At 32.7% G+C, this 19,221-nt stretch overlaps 1 protein-coding gene across 1 annotated transcript in view; it reads right to left on the reverse strand.

Annotated features, from left to right (window-relative positions):
* LOC127730987 (calcitonin gene-related peptide type 1 receptor-like) overlaps positions 1-17,061 on the reverse strand; it is a 57,824-nt gene extending 40,763 nt beyond the window's left edge. The window contains exon 1 of the mRNA XM_052239684.1: positions 16,908-17,061. The gene's annotated coding sequence lies outside the window, so the exon portion shown is untranslated. The remainder of the gene's footprint in view (positions 1-16,907) is intronic.
* Between the last annotated feature and the right edge of the window lie 2,160 nt (positions 17,062-19,221).

Below are 19,221 nucleotides of genomic sequence, written 5' to 3' on the forward strand. Positions count from 1 at the left end.
GGTGGGAGAAGGTGCAAATTTCGTTCTAATGAAAATGCCGACTGTCACTTGAAAAGCACAACCATTAAAAGTCATTTAAAGAAGACGAATTTGGTTTGTTTTTTTTAACAAATTTCAATGTGTCCCTTCTTAATACAGGCCATTCTTTTTGTAAAACCACAACATTATTGCACAAACAATGGAAAGCAGTAAACCAAGTTGAAGTAACTCCAGGAGTGAACTTAATTTAACATGCTGATTTGAATGTACCAACACATCTACAGAAACCAACAAAATGTGAAATCGGTGAAATCACTGATATATAATGCTGTTTATACAAGTGCTTCATTGTAAATGTGTTATCATGCGTATGTTTCATTTTTAGAATTTGTCAATATTGTCTTAATTAATGGTATCATATTAATAATTGATTTCCAAAATTTGATAATCTCTTTAACTGTAAAATACATACTTTTAATGTTTAGAGTATGTTTTATATCCTGTAAAAACTGCGTAAGGCTATACTTTAATGCTATTAAAAGTCTAAAAATATCACTACTTATCACAAATCATGATGTCCTGAATATTAGATAATTCATTCGGATAGATATATATTTATGTTAATTATTTTCAAAAACGCATCGCTTAATTTCATTTAAAATGAAAGTATTCAATCTTAGACCTTTTTATTGAACACTGCATTCATCACAACTTACCACATGTAATTTACTTGAAGTTAGTAGGATTTTGTCAAACATTTACTAACTCTACTTTCCAATATTAGTGTTACTATGCAGAGTGTAGTGAATTGTTGAATTGTTATTACCCTGTAGGAGGGAACTTTATATATGTTAATGAGTGGTGAATATACAAAAAAGATAATAAATCGAACACATTGAAATCAACCCACAGCAATATATATTAGGCTGACATATATTGCTTTCAAATTTCAATCAAAGAGATACTGAATTTTGAATTGTAATTCAATATTCTATTTCAAAATTTAGACTATTCTTTTTATGCGAAAAATTATTGTGTGTGGCATATTATATGTATGTAATAGAACTGCCAGAATAATAATTCCAAATTAGTAAACTACCAATTAAATATGAAATGAAATACAGTGTTATATAATGGTTATATGTAAAGAGCCATTGATAATATGAACAATTTAAGCATAATTGATTTGACTTGATTTTAATCCCTTAGTTTTGCACATATTGAGAATCAACTGCAAATATTTTATAACACACGAAACAAATTAAAGAAGTTTTGCTAAAATTACTTTGACTATATCTGAAATTATTATCATAATTAGTATCGTTTTAATATTACGGATCATCATTAACTATTCAATTAAATTCTTCTGTTTTGATTTGTTATTTCATTTCCGCGCATATAAGTGACCATGAGGACACCGTGAAGAATTCAAAGTTTTTTTTGTGGGGCATTAAAGTAAGTTTTTTTGATTGATTGATTGATTGATTGATTGATTGATTGATTGGTTGATTGAAGTTATCGTATCGTACAATGGCTAATATTTTCTAAATTTTATGGACGAGAAGAAATTAACTGTTAATTTAAAAATAAAAGATCCATCAAAGTGGTTTGACTGGGATGAAGGACAGGAAACTCCCACTGGACAAAGAGACTACTATACTTCAAGCTATTTCCTTAGATTTTTAAATATTATGACAAAATAATGTTGAGGTCAGATCTTTGATCGTTTCGTTTAAATTTAACGAAAATTTTCAGAGATGTATAGCTTGAAATTTAGAAATGTGGTTCGTGATGCTCAATCTGTAGTATCCTGTGGTCCGTGATGCTCAATCTGTAGTATCCTGTGGTTCGTGATGCTCAATCTGTAGTATCCTGTGGTTCGTGATGCTCAATCTGTAGTATCCTGTGTTTCGCGTGATGCTCAATCTGTAGTATCCTGTGGTTCGTGATGCTCAATCTGTAGTATTCTGTGGTTCTCGTGATGCTCAATCTGTAGTATCCTGTGGTTCGTGATGCTCAATTTGTAGTATCCTGTGGTTCTCGTGATGCTCAATCTGTAGTATCCTGTGGTTCTCGTGATGCTCAATCTTTAGTATCCTGTGGTTCTCGTGATGCTCAATCTGTAGTATCCTGTGTTTTTTACTATTGTTTGTCTTTTCGTCGTTTCTTTTTGTCTGTTTTTCTTCGAATTGAGGTGTTTGATTCCCTCCTTCATATTTCCCCCTCTTTTTAAAGTAAAATAATATGCAAGTTACCAACTTAGTGGATCAAACCTGGTTTTATAGCTAGCTTAACCTCTCACTTGCATGACAGTCGCATAAAATTCCATTATATTGACAACAATGTGTGAACAAAACAAACAGACATAATAGATAAAAATGTCAAAAATATGGGTACAGCAGTCAACATTGTGTTATAATCTTAATCACTATAAAAACAAACAGTCAACAAAGAAATATAAAGTGGCATATAGACAAAGAACATACTAGTAAGCAAAAATGAAAGACGAGAAGACAAAAAATTACTATAGCACCATAACATAATGGCGGGATGTATCAGTACCGAGCCACGCCAAAAGAATATTACCAAAAATGGACTAAACAATAAAAGTTAATAATATACAAAAAAAAAAAGAACACTATAACACGTAATTAAGATGATAAACAACGTCAGTGCCTAGAATCTATACTTCACCAACAACTTTATCAACAAGCTCTTGGTATCTTCCGATGAACTTTTTTAGAAAAAGGGCGAGACGTTCTTTGACATAACCCTGGTTCATCAACTTTCTGCTCAGACACAGGTGACGTTTTCTAAAGTCTAAGTAGTAGCTGCAAGCTCTTGAATATCAAATGAGTTGGGAAATGTATATCCCATGAAGTTGTATATTGCTACTAAGGTGGGGGAAGTTGATAATTTCAAAACTAAAATCGTCTCGTTTGTCATAGATTCTAGTACTGAGATGACCGCTTATTTAAAATTCGAGGTATAAGTCTAAAAATGAGGAGGAGGAAGCCGTGTCTGTTGTTTATTTAATTTCTAGTTCTGGGGGATATATTAATGGAACCCTATCAGAAAAAATTGGATTGTTAATGGAAAGAACATTATCAATATATCTGGATGTGAAATTAAATGATTTGGCTTCTTTGATCTTCTTGTTTTTGACAAGTGTCAGTAGGAACTCCGACTCATATGAACATAAGAAGAGATCGGCAAAGAGAGGCGCACAGTTCGTTTCCATAGGAATGCCGACAATTTGTTGAAAAAAGTCTACTTCCAAATTCAACAAATATGTTGTCAATAAGAAACTCCAGCCTACTGATCACTTGTTCCTCAGTGTAGCATATTTTACCTTTTTGTTCACTATTGACAAAATAAGCCGTATGGTATCACAAAGCAATGAATTTATAGCGTATGCTACCATTTTTATAATGAAAAGCATTGTGGATTTTGACTTTTAGACGATTTTTCAGTTTGACATGGGGAATGGTAGTATAAATTTAAGGGTTAAAGCATTTTCATTTAAAATACAGTAATTGTAAAATAAAATTGTAGGATAAAGTCAGTAAAAGCCATGTAGTTTATCTTGTAATTGCAATGAAAACGAAATGATTAAAACAAAGAAGTTTTGCATTTGCTGGTTATATATGAACGCTTTTACTGAATCAGGTTGTTTAATCATAATATACCATTCGTTGTAATTACGAGCCGAAATTTTTAAAGATGAAAAAGGAGCATTTGCATAACAGTAAACCCATGGAAAAACAGCTCATACATACATAAAATGTCTCTAGTTAAACTGATTCACTGTAGTTCTTCATGTTTTATTTTTTTATCCAATTAAATTGTATTGTCATTATAAACACGTATAAGTAAAACATACAATATACTAATATAACACTCTTAAAGTTTCTTTCTCTCCGTCAGTTTAAAATGATAATAAAGTATTGGTATTATTGTCAAAGAGACAACTATCAACAAGGAGGTAAACAATGGCAATTAAAGTTTTACCTGTTGTAGGGATTCAGTATGTATCAGAGCTTGAAATAAGCACAAGTACTAGTGGTTATCAAGATTGGTGCCATTAACACAGTTTATGCTGTACAATAAGAACCTAATTCAATCAGGGTTATAACAACATTTAAACAACTATATCACTCGTATCATGGGAAAAAATCCAATATCCTGTGATGTTAACGGGTTTAACCTTTTTGATTTGTTCTAGATTTGGCCTTCCTGATGTCTTGATTCGAGTGCCACTGATTAACCTTAATATGTAAAAGTGTGCGCGTCGTGCATACTATATCATCAGTCTGGAATCTTTGATGAGTTTTTTTTTCAATTAAATAACAGATAATGAAATCATTATCGGTAAAAATTGTGTTTGATTAAAACTTTATTGTTCTTCGTGACATTATAAACAAGTCTAAATTGAAAACGACGTTCAAACCTATGATTGCGTTGGATAAAAACCGCAATTTTTATACGTGTGCATGCAAAACAAATTTCTTGGTAGAGGGGTCTAAATACAGCACAAACAACATTTTCCAAAAGATCAAAAAAGTGAAAAAGTATATTTTAACAAAACGCATTTGACTAACAGGTCGAACAACTGATGTTTTTAAACCCTGCTGACTGCCATTGGCGATTGCCAAATAAACGGATCACAAGATGTAACAAAATGGATCTTTAAAAATTAATATCTAATACCAAACAGAAAACAATAAACTTGCGGAAAAGATGGTATACCGCAAACAAAAGGTGCAAAAATTAGTACACCATATCCGGATTTCGACAATTAATGTCTCTTCAGTGATGTTAGGGATCGAAACAGTATTTGGAAGGCCATAAAATTTACCTCAATTTAGGATAGACTCTTGAATTTTAAAGAGTCGAAATAGGATGAACGGATCATATAAACCCGAAGGAAAATATAATTCAAGCACAAACGAAAAAATATAAACAAGTCTAAATTGAAAACGACGTTCAAACCTAAGATTGCGTTGGATAAAAACCGCAATTTTTATACGTGTGCATGCAAAACAAATTTCTTGGAAGAGGGGTCTAAATACAGCACAAACAACATTTTCCAAAAGATCAAAAAAGTGAAAAAGTATATTTTAACAAAACGCATTTGACTAACAGGTCGAACAACTGATGTTCTTAAACCCTGCTGACTGCCATTGGCGATTGCCAAATAAACGGATCACAAGATGTAACAAAATGGATCTTTAAAAATTAATATCTAATACCAAACAGAAAACAATAAACTTGCGGAAAAGATGGTATACCGCAAACAAAAGGTGCAAAAATTAGTACACCATATCCGGATTTCGACAATTAATGTCTCTTCAGTGATGTTAGGGATCGAAACAGTATTTGGAAGGCCATAAAATTTACCTCAATTTAGGATAGACTCTTGAATTTTAAAGAGTCGAAATAGGATGAACGGATCATATAAACCCGAAGGAAAATATAATACAAGCCCAAACGAAAAAATATAAACAAGTCTAAATTGAAAACGACGTTCAAACCTATGATTGCGTTGGATAAAAACCGCAATTTTTATACGTGTGCATGCAAAACAAATATAAAAGTCTAAATTGAAAACAACGTTCAAACCTATGATTGCGTTGGATAAAAACCGCATTTTTTATACGTGTGCATGTGAAAAAATTTCTTGGTAGAAGGGTCTAAAAACAGCACAAACAACAATTTCCAAAAGACCAAAAAAGTTAAAAAGTCTATTTTAACAAAACGCATTTGACTAACAGGTCGAACAACTGATGTTCTTAAACCCTGCTGACTGCCATTGGCGATTGCCAAATAAATTGATCACCAGATCTAACAAAATGGATCTTAATATTAGTTTAATACAAAACAGAAAACAATAAACTTGTGGAAAAGATGGTATACCACAAATATGAGGTGCAAAAATTTGTACACCATATCCGGATTTCGACAATTAATGTCTCTTCAGTGGTGTTAGGGATCGAAACGGTATTTGGAAGGCCATATAATTTACATATATATGGTAAAATCCAGTTTCCGTATACCTAAAGAAGATTGCACTATAGTCGATTTCGTTATTATGAAAATGTTGCATTTACAACAAAATATAGCATTTAAATTATTTTATGCAGTTTTTGCAACTATTAAGATGCATTTCTAGTATATTATTAATGTGTTGGTATTTATATTTATAGCAAAGGCATTTTTGTATTTGCATTTGCATTCACTTTGTCCAAAATTTAAAGAAATTGCTCTGGTATCCACCAATTTCTGGTGTACAAATTGCGGCAGACACATCGAATGAATTATATATATAAGTATGTATGTGTAATGATATTGCTATATCATCTTATCAATCTATTTACATTTATAGAGACTCCGCCTATCTTATCTTGATTGACAATATGAACAGTTACACGTGCTTAAAGTTCATTGACTTTATCTATATATAACACACAATATCGTGTGCAGTTCTATATCATGTAGTCTTACAATAAACATGTATTAATTATATGGATCAACTCAATTGGCCTCTAACGATGGTAACATAACATGGTGTCAGATGTAAAAATGACTTTTAAATAGTTAATAGCAAATGCTATCGTTATTGTTTGGTGGGGAAAAGATAAAAGAAAGAATGGGTGGTCATTTTAAGCAACCGCCAGAAATGGATTTTTCCCATGAAGACAACCTATCCGAGAAATGGAAAAGGTGGAAACAAACAACGAACTTATACCTAGAAGTAGCTATGGGTGAAAAAACAGAAAAGGAACAGTGCAGAGCTGTCTTATATGTCATTGGATTAGAAGGCCGAGAAATTTACAATACATTCAATTTTGGTGAAAATGAAGCTGATAAACTTGAAGTACTGCTGAAAAAATTCGAGGACTATTGCATCCCGAAGAAGAATGTAACAGTAATCAGACATCGTTTCAACACACACGTTCAAAATTCGAGTGAAAGTATTGATCAGTATTTAACAGACCTGAAGTTAATTGCCAAGAACTGCGAATTTGAACACTGAAAGGATGGACTCATTCGTGATAGAATAGTTTGTGGCACGAACTCTTCCAGAGTAAAAGAACGTTTACTTCGAGAGGATGGGTTGACACTGGACAAAGCTGTTGGTATTTGTCGCGCCGACGAAGAATCTAGAAAACAGATGAAAACGTTAAACGAGGAAGAACAAGTACACGCTTTGAGGAGGAAAACTCAAAATCAAAATACCAACCGCAATGAAGGCTACGCAAAGAAAGGCCGAGCAGACGAGATCATGAGAAGCGAGAGTCGAATTCGAGTTTCAGTTGTGGAAAGTGCGGAACAACTCACGAGAGATAAAACTGTCCCGCATACGGTAAAAAGTGCCATAAATGCAAAAAGCCGCATTACTATCAGAAGTTTTGTAAATCAAAGTTTTTGAAAAGTGTTCACGGATTAGATGAATATTCTTCATGCGAATCGGACGGAAAAGGAGCAGTAAACAGAAAAACGGAAATCAAAGAAAATGCTTGCTTTTCATCATTGAAATTGCAAGGTAAGACAGTACAATTTAAAATCGATACTGGTGCTCAAGTCAACATCTTACCGCTTTCAATTTACAAAGAAATTGTCAAACGTCAAATTAAGCAAAACTTCCACTTCTCTTACTAACTATTCAGGAGATAAACTCAAAATTGTAGGAAAATGTTCGTTGCATTTAAAAGACAAAAACTGTGAATTCTTTGTGACGGACACAAATCAATCTCCGCTATCAGGATTCAAGGCATCAAATGAGTTAGGTCTAATTCATGTTATCATTACGGTACAAACAGACGTTGACGATCCTGTCAAATCGTTTCCGAAAGTCTTTACAGGCTTAGGATATCTAGAAAAACCGTACCATATTAAAATATACTCAAGCGTCAATCCTGTAATAAACCCGCCGAGAAAGATACCATCCGCGCTTCGACAAAAGCTTAAAGTTACATTAAAAGAAATGGAAGACAAAGAAGTAATCCGAAAGGTCGATGAACCGATATACTGGGTGAATTCGTTGGTTGTTGTAGAAAAGCCGAAAACAGGAAAGTTGAGGATTTGTTTAGATCCAAGAAATTTGAATAAAGCGATAGAAAGAGAACATTTTGCGCTACCAACAATAGAGGACATAACCACACGACTGACAGGTGCTAAGTATCCGAGTAAACTAGATTGTAATAATGGATATTGGCAGTTACGCATGGATAAAGAGAGCCAACTCCTTACTACGTTTAACTCTCCATTCGGGAGGTACTGCTTCTTGCGAATGCCTTTTGGAATTAAATCGGCTCAATTAGTCTTTCAAAAACGAGTGTCACAATTGTTTGAAAACTTAAAAGGAGTTGAAACTGATATCGACGACATTCTAGTGTGGGGAACAACGCGAAAGGAACACGATGATATACTTCGCTCAGTTCTTAACAGATGTCAAGAGGTTGGACGTACGTTAAATGCCGAAAAATGCAAGTTTCGAGTCAAAGAGGTGACGCACATAGGACACACTCTAAGCGCAGATGGAGTAAGACCCGATCAGGAAAAAATACAGGCTATCAAAAAAATGCCGGCTACAACAGACAAAAAAGGGGTACTATACTACATTAATTACTTAGCAAAGTTTGTTCCGAACATGTCAGCAGTTACAGAGCCTATCAGAAAGCTATTGAGAGAAGAACACGAATTCATTTGGACACATGAACAGCAACAAGCATTTGAAAAATTGAAAGATATTATAACAAAGAATCCAGTATTAAGTTTCTACGATGTGTCAAAACCAGTAACTGTAAGTTATGATGCATCCAAATGCGGTCTTGGGGCAATGTTGATACAAGACAATAAACCTGTTGCATATGCATCAAGGTCATTGACAGATGCCGAAAGCAGATATGCCAACATAAAAAGAGAATTGCTTGTTGTGCTATTTGGATTGGAAAGATTTAATGATTATACGTATGGTAAACACATACATGTTGAATCTGACCACAAACCGTTAGAGATGATCGTGAGAAAATCTCAAGGGTGTGCTCCGCCACGACTACAGAGGATGTTATTGAGGTTAAAAATTCGATTTCTCACTGAAGTATATACCAGGGAAAGATTTAATAGTTCCAGACATGTTATCGCGATCGCCGATAAAGATCAACACAAATAATGAAGTGGAAAATGATATAGAGTGTTTCGTGAACATGGTCATAAGAAATACATCAATGTCTGATAGAAATTTATAACAAATAACGGAAGAAACTTCAAAGGATGGTACTTTACAAACACTGACCAGGTTAATAATAGACGGCTGGCCAGATGATAAAAATGAGGTTACAAAGGAGGTTTTTGAATACTGGAACTTCCGGGATGAATTATCCAACGTAAATGGAATTATTCTAAAAGGAGAAAAAATAATTATTCCCGCGAGTATGAGAAAGAATATGCTCAACAAACTACACGAAGGACATTTGGGAATAGAAAAAACCCGAAAATTAGCAAGAGACTATATATTTTGGCCAGGAATCAATGCACAGATTACTGACTTTATTTCAAAATGTAGTGTGTGCTTAGAAAGGAGAAGATCAAACACAAAAGAGCCAATGGCAGAAAGTGAAACTCCAGAACTACCGTGGATGACAGTTGGTACTGATATTTTTTATTGGAACAATAACAATTACCTAATCATTGTCGATTACTACTCAAGATATTTTGAAATTGCAAAATTAGAGAACATACGTGCGTCATGCGTTATAACACACATGAAATCCGTTTTTGCGAGACACGGCATACCGTCAAAAGTCCGAAGTGATTCAGGATCACAATACGTATCAGCTGAATTTCGACAATTTGCAGAATCATGGGGATTCACACACACAGTGTCTAGTCCACACTATCTACAATCCAATGGACTAGCCGAGAGATTCGTTCAAAGCGTCAAGAAAATGCTAAGCAAATCTAAACAGGACGGAAAAGATCCGCATATTGCTATGTTAAACTACAGAAATACACCGTTGGAAAATCTTGACTCACCAGCTCAACTCTTAATGAATAGAAGACTGAGGACAACTATTCAAACAATAAAGAACCGTTTGAAACCAAAATGCGGTAATTTGAAGAACACGCAAAGGAAAATGAAACAACAAAAAATGAATCAAAAACAATATTACGATAAAAGTTCAAAACCATTACCGGAACTACAACCTAATGACACTATACGATTCCAGCACAATCCTAAAGGAAAATGGGACCAAGGAACTGTCGTAAGAAATAATAACACTCCGAACTCATACGTCATTGAAACAACAGAAGGACAAATTTTCAAACGAAACAGAAAACATTTATTGAAAACAAAAGAAGACAAAATCGAACAAACATCTCTAGAAGAAGCAAATGAAAACAATCACAACGATTTTGACAATATAACTGATAAACAATCTTTAGAACCATCGTTTGTAGGAAGAAGTGAGAGATCCGTCAAAAAACCTACTTGACTAATAGAGGAGTGTTAAATTCAAAAGGAAATCTGAGTAGTGCCGTAAGGGACAGAATAATGCCCTTGCTCAGATTTTGCGAGTAGGAAAATGCAGGATAGTATATCCTGACCTTACGTTTGTATGAAATTATTTAAAAAGATAATCACAATTTATTAAAACTTGTCCGTCAAAATTATTTAATTTAGTATACGTTTTCTATTCATTGGAGAAAAATTTTTCTCTATTTTCTTTATTGATCAACATGTGATTTTCTAAAGTAATTTCGTATGATCGTTAAATTTCATGCTTGTCTGTAAATATTTATCGTAGTTAGTTAGATTCAACATACAACACAAACTGGCTAGACTTTGAATGTGACTTAATGAACTGTGTCAAATTTAATTGCTTGTCTCAAGAGGGGGGTTGTAATGATATTGCTTTATTATCTTATCAATCCATTTACATTTATAGAGACTCCGCCTATCTTATCTTGATTGACAATATGAACAGTTACACGTGCTTAAAGTTCATTGACTTTATCTATAAGATAAGATACATTTTATTTCCAATAGAGGACCAATTATAGGCATAGTCAGTACAATGATTTTTTTATATCACACAATTACAAAAGACAATACACAAGAAAATAAAAAAAAAAAGAAATACAACTGAAAAAAAAACATGAAATATAAATTGAGTTAATAATACATGTAGTCACGTAAACCAGTATGTTTAGTGTTTATTGACCATGCACCAGAAGCAGCATCACATCCATTATAAAAAAAGCTTTTGAGTCAAGTCCTTCCTCGTGGCTGATGCATATGAACAAATAGTATTGTTGATCATGTAGTTATCCAAATGCAGGAGCCACCAAGGGCAGGTACTAAAAGCACATAGTAATATATTGTGTAAAATTTTTGTGTAAAAATGTTTGGATTTGGATGCAGCCTCTAGCACAACTTGTCCCATCTCTGAGAGAAAAAAGAAAATACATAAAAAACACAAACAATGGTCTGAATTATGAGTATTTTTCATTCTGTTTTATGAAAGCACACATTTCATACAAGATATCCTTGTTTTCATTACTCATTAACCAAATAAACTGATCTTTAATTGTCAACATATCAAAATTAGCACAATATTTCTAGCACAAAGTATTAATTTACTTCTCTCATTATTTAATGAGGTACAATTAAGAAGAAAATGTAATTCATCTTCAACCTCAGAGCTTGAGCATCTGGGACAAGTTCTATCATGTCGAGGAATACCCTGATACCTTCCCTTTTCAATCTTTAGGGAGTGTGCTGAAACACGCAGCCTTGTCAGATTTTTTCTAACATCAACATGGTGGATTACAGATAAATATTTTTTACAGACAAAATTATTTTTATAAAGTACATAAGAGCATAGTTTACTACCAGCATGTATTTATAATGTCTGCTCCCATTCTTGTAAAGAATAGTTCTTAATAAACTTACTATTTACATTTAGTAAGTTTTGATTGTTCATTGGGTTTGCAGACTTAATAATTTTTAATATCACATTTAAACAACCATACCATGAAGGTTTTTTTTTTTTTGCATCAGATAAAAATATTGATTCATGAAAAGCACTATCTAGCAGTGGACATATGAACTGATTTCTTATTAACCTGTTATAGTATTAACCATAGCTTTTACAATATCGTAATATAAAGGAAGTCTGCCCAATTCAGATATATTTGTTGCTTTTGAGTGGACACCAAGAATATATTTACAGAATTTTAAATGCAGTTTTTCTACATGACATTTATCATAAATTTGATGAAAGGTTAACAAGCCATTCCTAAATTTAGATGTGAACGGATTGAACATTCCCCACACCTCACAACCATATAATAGAATTGGTTTAATTGTATGATCATAAACATGTACACTAGTTTTAACAGAAGGATTCCGTGACAATAAATCTTTTGATAATTTGAAGTATGCTTTTAAGGCTTTTTTATAGAGTTCTTCTTGCGCAAAGTAAATTGATCCTGATGCACAGAAGTGAATACTAAGATATTTGTATCTATTTACACATTCAAGCAACACATTTTTAATCTTAAATATATGATGGATATGTCTACCTGCCTTGTTGAATATCAATACTTTTGTTTTTTTGGTATTTACAGTTAGACACCAATCATTACAATATTGATCAAAAAAGTAAATCAAGTTTCTTTTGAAGTACTTCCGGAGAACTTGATAGTTAAATAATTTCATCTGCATACATTAAACAATGAACCGAACGGTTGTTCAAGGTTATAGTATCATCTATAGTCTGTAGGTATTTTGGTAAATCATTAGTAAAAATATTAAAAAGATTAGGACTAAGGTTATCGCCCTGTTTAACATCAAACTTGGCACCATAACTTTCTGTTATGTTATTATTTATCTTTATGCATGATCTGCTGAATGCATACATATTCTTTACAATGTTATAGAATAGAGATCCAACACCTATTTCCAAGAGTTTCAATTTAATACCAGTGTGAATAACGGTATAACACACTGGGGTTTTATATCATGTGCAGTTCTATATCATTTAGTCTTACAATAAACATGTATTAACTATATGGATTAACTCAATTGGCCTCTAACGATGGTAACATACCAGTATGCAAAAAAATAACAATATATTGCAAATGCAACATCAATGTTTAACGTTATGCAAATGTTCGTTTTTTCGTTTTGAACCTTCGGGCTTATAACCGTATAGGACGCCATAGTGTGTCGCTTATAACCGTATAGGACGCCATAGTGTGCCGCTTATAAGTTCATAACATTATAACATGCATTGTAGCTATACATTGCATTGTATCATTAGTTAAATAACATTTTATTTAAGTAGGAAATATGTTTGAATGAGATGGCTTTTTTAACAATTTTTATAATTTTTGTTCTTTATAATTTTTAAACGAACGACAGAGACGTCATTCAAACATAAAATAATCAACAGATACCATCAGAACTATGATGTACACAGGAGTAGAGCGAATATACCTATATAACCGGTAAATCTTATTCCATAAATTTAGTTTCAAAATGCTTGTTGACCCCGTTACTTACAGCTGCATAATAATGAAAGTATGAAATGCCCAGTTGTCCATATTCTCATTTTCAAAACATCTTTGACTTATTACTACAATTCTAAGTTTTTACAGCATTAAGTCATGTTAAGATGATTTACCCACATAAAAATAGTAAAAATGGCTTAAACAAACACTAGAATCTACTAAAAGTATTTCTACATTTATCAGCCATTCACTAACTAATTTGATTTTGGGTGTCAATTAAACAACATTTTCAAATCATTATATTGTTTTAATCAACACTCTCTACTGGAGAATAACATCTCAGTTTGCTTCTTGATAATTCTGTCGATGAAGTGAACGCGGAGAACGTGTAAGACAATCACAGGGGTTGGGGTTGTAGGAATATTTAGCATCATTTTAGGTCACACAAGTCCTCCCCTCTTTCTAAGTCAGGGTTGCTTTTGCTTCGGTTCAATGTTATGCCAAAAGACCCAGAAAATAACAGCTCTAATATCATGAGACGTTATGAGTATTTTTTAATTTAAATTCCTGCAAATCATACGTATTTTCGAATTTTTATGACATTTTTAATGCATTTAAAACTCGTTAAACTGCATCTGAATATCGAATAAAAATATTAAGTGTGTTTACCTCCAGAGATACATTCGATTAGAAATTTATGAAACAGGTATATAAATGTATAGAATGTACGTTAAAAGCGGCGAAAAATATGCATTTTTTTCACTTAAAATTGCAATTTCTCGAAAATCCTTCCTGGGATTTTTTTTTCTTATGATATTGTATTAGTTGGGTGAAAACAGAAAGATGTTAAAACATTTTACCGATCACTTTTTGATATGAGAAAACAGATTCTTTGGGGTAATGGATATATACATTAAATACTGAAATAAAAGCATGTTCTTTCAAAATTGGGTAACAAGTGGGTTTGTATATATTAACGACATATTGGATCGTGAGGAAAAGATATCAGAAAGTATTGATAAGTTAATTTTAAAGTAAAACTGAATTGCACCGTATAAGATGTAAAAGCTTCCATCTCAAAAGCTAATAAATGAAAACTATCTAAAGAATAAAATAAACATATTTAAGGATAAATTGAGATGGCGAAATAAACAAATAGAAGCAAAGATATTTATAATAACATGCTATGTAATATTTTAGTAGATTAAAAGTATACAAAGTGGAAATGTTTTAGATGTAATTTTGGTAAAACAGAGGAGAAAGACTATATACATTTCTTTAGAACATGCTCATTTTTCACCACCTTCTAATAAAAATAAATTTAGAAAACAAGAAATCACGATACTACAAACTGTCGATACCTATATTTTGGCATTGCACAAGGTCATGTTTTTCTCTGACTGTTTATGACGTCTTTACATTAAATCCACTGGATGTTGGATGTATACTGATTGATATCTAAGTCTTAGAGACTTGATATTTTTTATTAGTCGTTTTGGCTTTGGGCTAACTGTCTTTAATTGCGAGCACTTTCAGATCTGTACTTTGTGTCTTTTTTGTTGTTAGGGATGTATAAATACCCTTCCACGTCCGGTCTGCGTTTGTTTTTTTTTGTTTTTTTTTGTTGGATGTTTTTCTGCTTTGTATCGATCTGATGAGTTAAGCGCTTTCCAACTGATTTTTATAGTTTGTTCTTATGTTGTGCTGTAACACCGCCGTCCCAGGTTAGGGGAGGGTTGAGCGCCCACAAACATGTTTCACCCCGCCAAATTCTTTATGTGCCGGTCTCAAGTCAGGAGCCTGTAGTTCAGTGGTTGTCGTTTGTTCAAATTTATCTGTCATAATTGCTTTTCGTTAATTGTTTTGTTATATAAAAGGCCGTTCTCAATTGAATTGTTTCATATTTTTCATGTCGGGGTATTTTATAGCCGACTATACGGTATGGGTTTTCCTCGTTGTTGACACAAACATGTTTAACCCAGCCACATTATTTATGTACCTATCCCAAGTCACGAGCCTGTAGTTCAGTAGTTGTCGTTAGTTCATGTTTGTCGTATTTTTTTTCGTAAATAGTTTTGTTATAAATTAGGCTGTTAGTTTTCTTAATTTAGTAGTTTCATATTTTTCATGTCGGGGCCTTTATAGCCGACTATACGGTACTATACGGTATGGGTTTTTCTCATTGTTGAAGGCCGTACGCGGTTGCCTATAATTGCTTACATCCACTTCATTTGAACTTTGGTGGATAGTTGTCTAATTGGAAATCATACCACATCTCCTTTTTTTTACATCAGTAAAACATAATATTTGGGTACAAAATATCAGATCTGGGGTATTTTTGCTTTAACTATTTTCTGACGGTTTTTGGTTTTAGCCTTTACAAGTCATACTATGTTTCAGAGCAACAATTGAAGTTCTCAGATGTGTATGATTTGTTTATAAAAGATTATATTTACAGCGGGTTATGAATGAGGACAAAACGGTCTCTAAAATATATATTTTTCATAAGACTTTTATAATAGAATAAGAAAAATACATAGTCACAGTTTATGATATTCATATTATTTATTTGTAAAAAATAAGATATTGTATTGCTATAAACATTTCCGTTTCAACGATATGAAAAGATTAGGGGGTCAGCGTACTCGTTTTTATCTCTGTCCAAATCAATGAAGCCAATCTAATTAAAATTAAATCTCGGCAATCGCCACGTAGCGACCAAAAAATTAAAAAAAATGAGCGAATGCGGAGATTTAATTCTAATTAGATTGCAATTAAGCACGAAAATACGATTTTTTTTGGAAGGGGGGGGGGGGGGGGGGGGGGGGGGCGCCGTCACGACGCTATGATTATTCTGTCGTGTAGACCCTTTTGCACGCTCCATATCGATTAATTGATTTCTACTGGAGAGAAAAAAATCCGGTGACCCCGGAATATGTTCATATTAAAACGGAAAAGTTTGCATCAATAACATATCATTTCTTATCAAAATTATGTGGAAGATTTTCGAGAAACACAATTTAATATGAAAATAATGCATATTTTTGGACATTTTATACATTTTTATACCAATTTTACTTTTTTTTAACTGTCTGAATCTTTGGAAGTATAAATGCTGTATTTTCGATATTCAGAAGCAGTTCAACGACTGCTAAATGCATACAAAATTTAATCAAAAATAAAAATATCACTCAATTACGTATACTTGTCCTGAACTAAACACGGCTTAACGAGACGTCTAATCTCAATACTATCCGGACTAAGGATACATGCAAGGTCCCCCTATTCCTATCATATGCCCTTGAGGCCTATACTGTTGGGATCAACCACATACAAGACGAAACTATAGTTCCTTCAATGCCTGTAAGATAGAAATTTGCTGTGAAGAAAAAGAGAAAAACACTTACCAGTTGATATTTGTTCCTTGGGTGAAGTAATGTTGATATTAAGCCATAGAAAATGTCATTATCTGGTGATTAATAAGTATCCTGTTTAAACTTTATTAAAACCAATCCTCTTTAGACATCTGACTTCCTCTCTTTATTACCATATCTGTTAATTTCACTGTATTACCATATCCCATCAACCTAAAAATAGATCAAATTTAGATTTTTTTAACTTTTTTCTAAACATTTAACTTGGAAGTTCTTATTTTTGCATTCAGTCAGGTGTAAGAGTTTAAAGACCTGCGGCACATTTCATTATCAAAAGGTAATGTGTCAGAATATTTAAGCCGTATATTAATTATGTCTCAACTTAGAACTGGTTGAATTATATTTATAAAATAATCTACCTATAGTATGAAGTGGGGTAAAATGTTTGTCTATATAATGTCAGGAGAAGATCGACAATGCATGTACAATCAAGGATATCGTCAGATGTATAATTGTCTCAATACGTCTCATTTACGTCCATCAATCTCTATACAGGAAGATAATTTATCGGTTTTAACTTGGTGAATGCTCTAAATTTGCATTACATTTAAAGTACAGCTATTATTGAAGAAAAATAATTACAATTGTACTTTATTTATTTTCAAATTTTGTCTATATATGTAACATTTACAGACAGAGTGCATTCTCTGTTTTAGAACCGATTGATTTTTCAATTACCCCTGGTACCCGGCTGTAATCATGATTTAGTTGTAAAGAATAAATCACAAACCACAATTTCCAGTTTGATTAGGCGAAAACTTTAGTTGTAAAGAATTTTTCACAAACCACCAATAAGTCGCGATGACAACGAATCCTGACTTGTTTGACTAAAGCTTCAGATGAAACTGCTAGAAGTTTATAATACCATTCGCTGAACAGAATCTTATCAATTATCAATTTTAACTACTGATAGATTTAACTACTAGATTGTTTTCCAGCATGTAGTTCACAATTGATTCTCATTGCAGATTAGTATACAACACATGTGTTTTATGCGAGAAAAAAAAATCTAACAAATATGTTATATAGATTTATTGGTTATAGCCTATGACTGGTTACAATGAAAGGTTGAATATAATGGGTACCCGAAAATGAAAACATTCAGGCTTGGTTTATTTGTATTTTTCGGAGTTTAGTGTTGTGTCCAAATTCCAATTTCATATTTCCTCGTTAGTTTTAATCTAGCGTCGTAATACAGTACATGATATATAAGGCATGAAGATGGAATTGTTACAGATCAGCTGAAATATCTATTGTAAAGGATCATACAAATTAATGCAAGATACAGTCACAGAAATAATTATATTTATAAGTACGTCTGAACCAGTGACATATATATATATATATATGAAACAAAATGTTCTGTTTAAACAGAATATAATGTTAGAATATTTACAGTATTATTATAGTTAAACATTTAGATATAACTCATCGTACCCGGTTGTCATTCGGTATATCGAGAAAAATGATCGTGAAAGAAAAAGTAACCGTGGTCAAGTATTGCGATTGGATCGTGAAAGATCTGGTATAGGATCGTGAAGGAAATCTTATCGAGACGACACATGCAACGTTAGTAAATAAACTTATGTAATCATATTATAATGACAAAGAATGGAAAAATAAAAATGTCTGTCAAAATGGTTCAACATTATGATCAGTATCCAAAAAAAATATCGGCTTAAAAGTACATCGTTTTTACAAAACTACAAAAGGCAGAAAAAACAATTTTTTTCTTCTTCCGCCACTTTTATTACTTGCGTGTAATTTTTGTTTCGCAAGATGTCGCTTAGATGTTTGGTATATGATATCGAACAATTAATGCGCCTTTGAAATTGACCCTGTGTAATTGAAGGAGTTATCTCCCCAAACACTGTTTTTCTTGTTATTGTATCTCCTCCGTAACCAAAAAAGAAAACGACAAAATTCTTTTTTCATATTTGTTGGTTACATCTTCAGAAATTTTTGGCTGATTAGGATCAAAGCCATTCGGTGAAATCTTATAGGGGTTATCTACTTTTACCATCTATGTTTTTGATCTATGAGTTTGACTGTCCCTCTGGTATCTTTCGTCCCTCTTTTACCAAATAAATTTGTCGTTATGTTTTTGTAACTCATGAATCGTTAGCCGTATAAACCTAGAGTCTTTTTATTTGAGGTCCTTGGGTTCTAACTAAGAAAATGAGGTCAAGGTCAAAGGTCAAGGTCAAGTTCTCAATTTTGACATGTGCTTGTTTTTGCATTTTCTCTGACACTTTTTAAGATATATATGAAAAAACTGGTTTCTCGT

This window comes from Mytilus californianus, unplaced genomic scaffold (genome assembly GCF_021869535.1).
Source record: "Mytilus californianus isolate M0D057914Y unplaced genomic scaffold, xbMytCali1.0.p SCAF_2, whole genome shotgun sequence".
NCBI classification, from domain to species: Eukaryota; Metazoa; Mollusca; class Bivalvia; order Mytilida; family Mytilidae; genus Mytilus; species Mytilus californianus.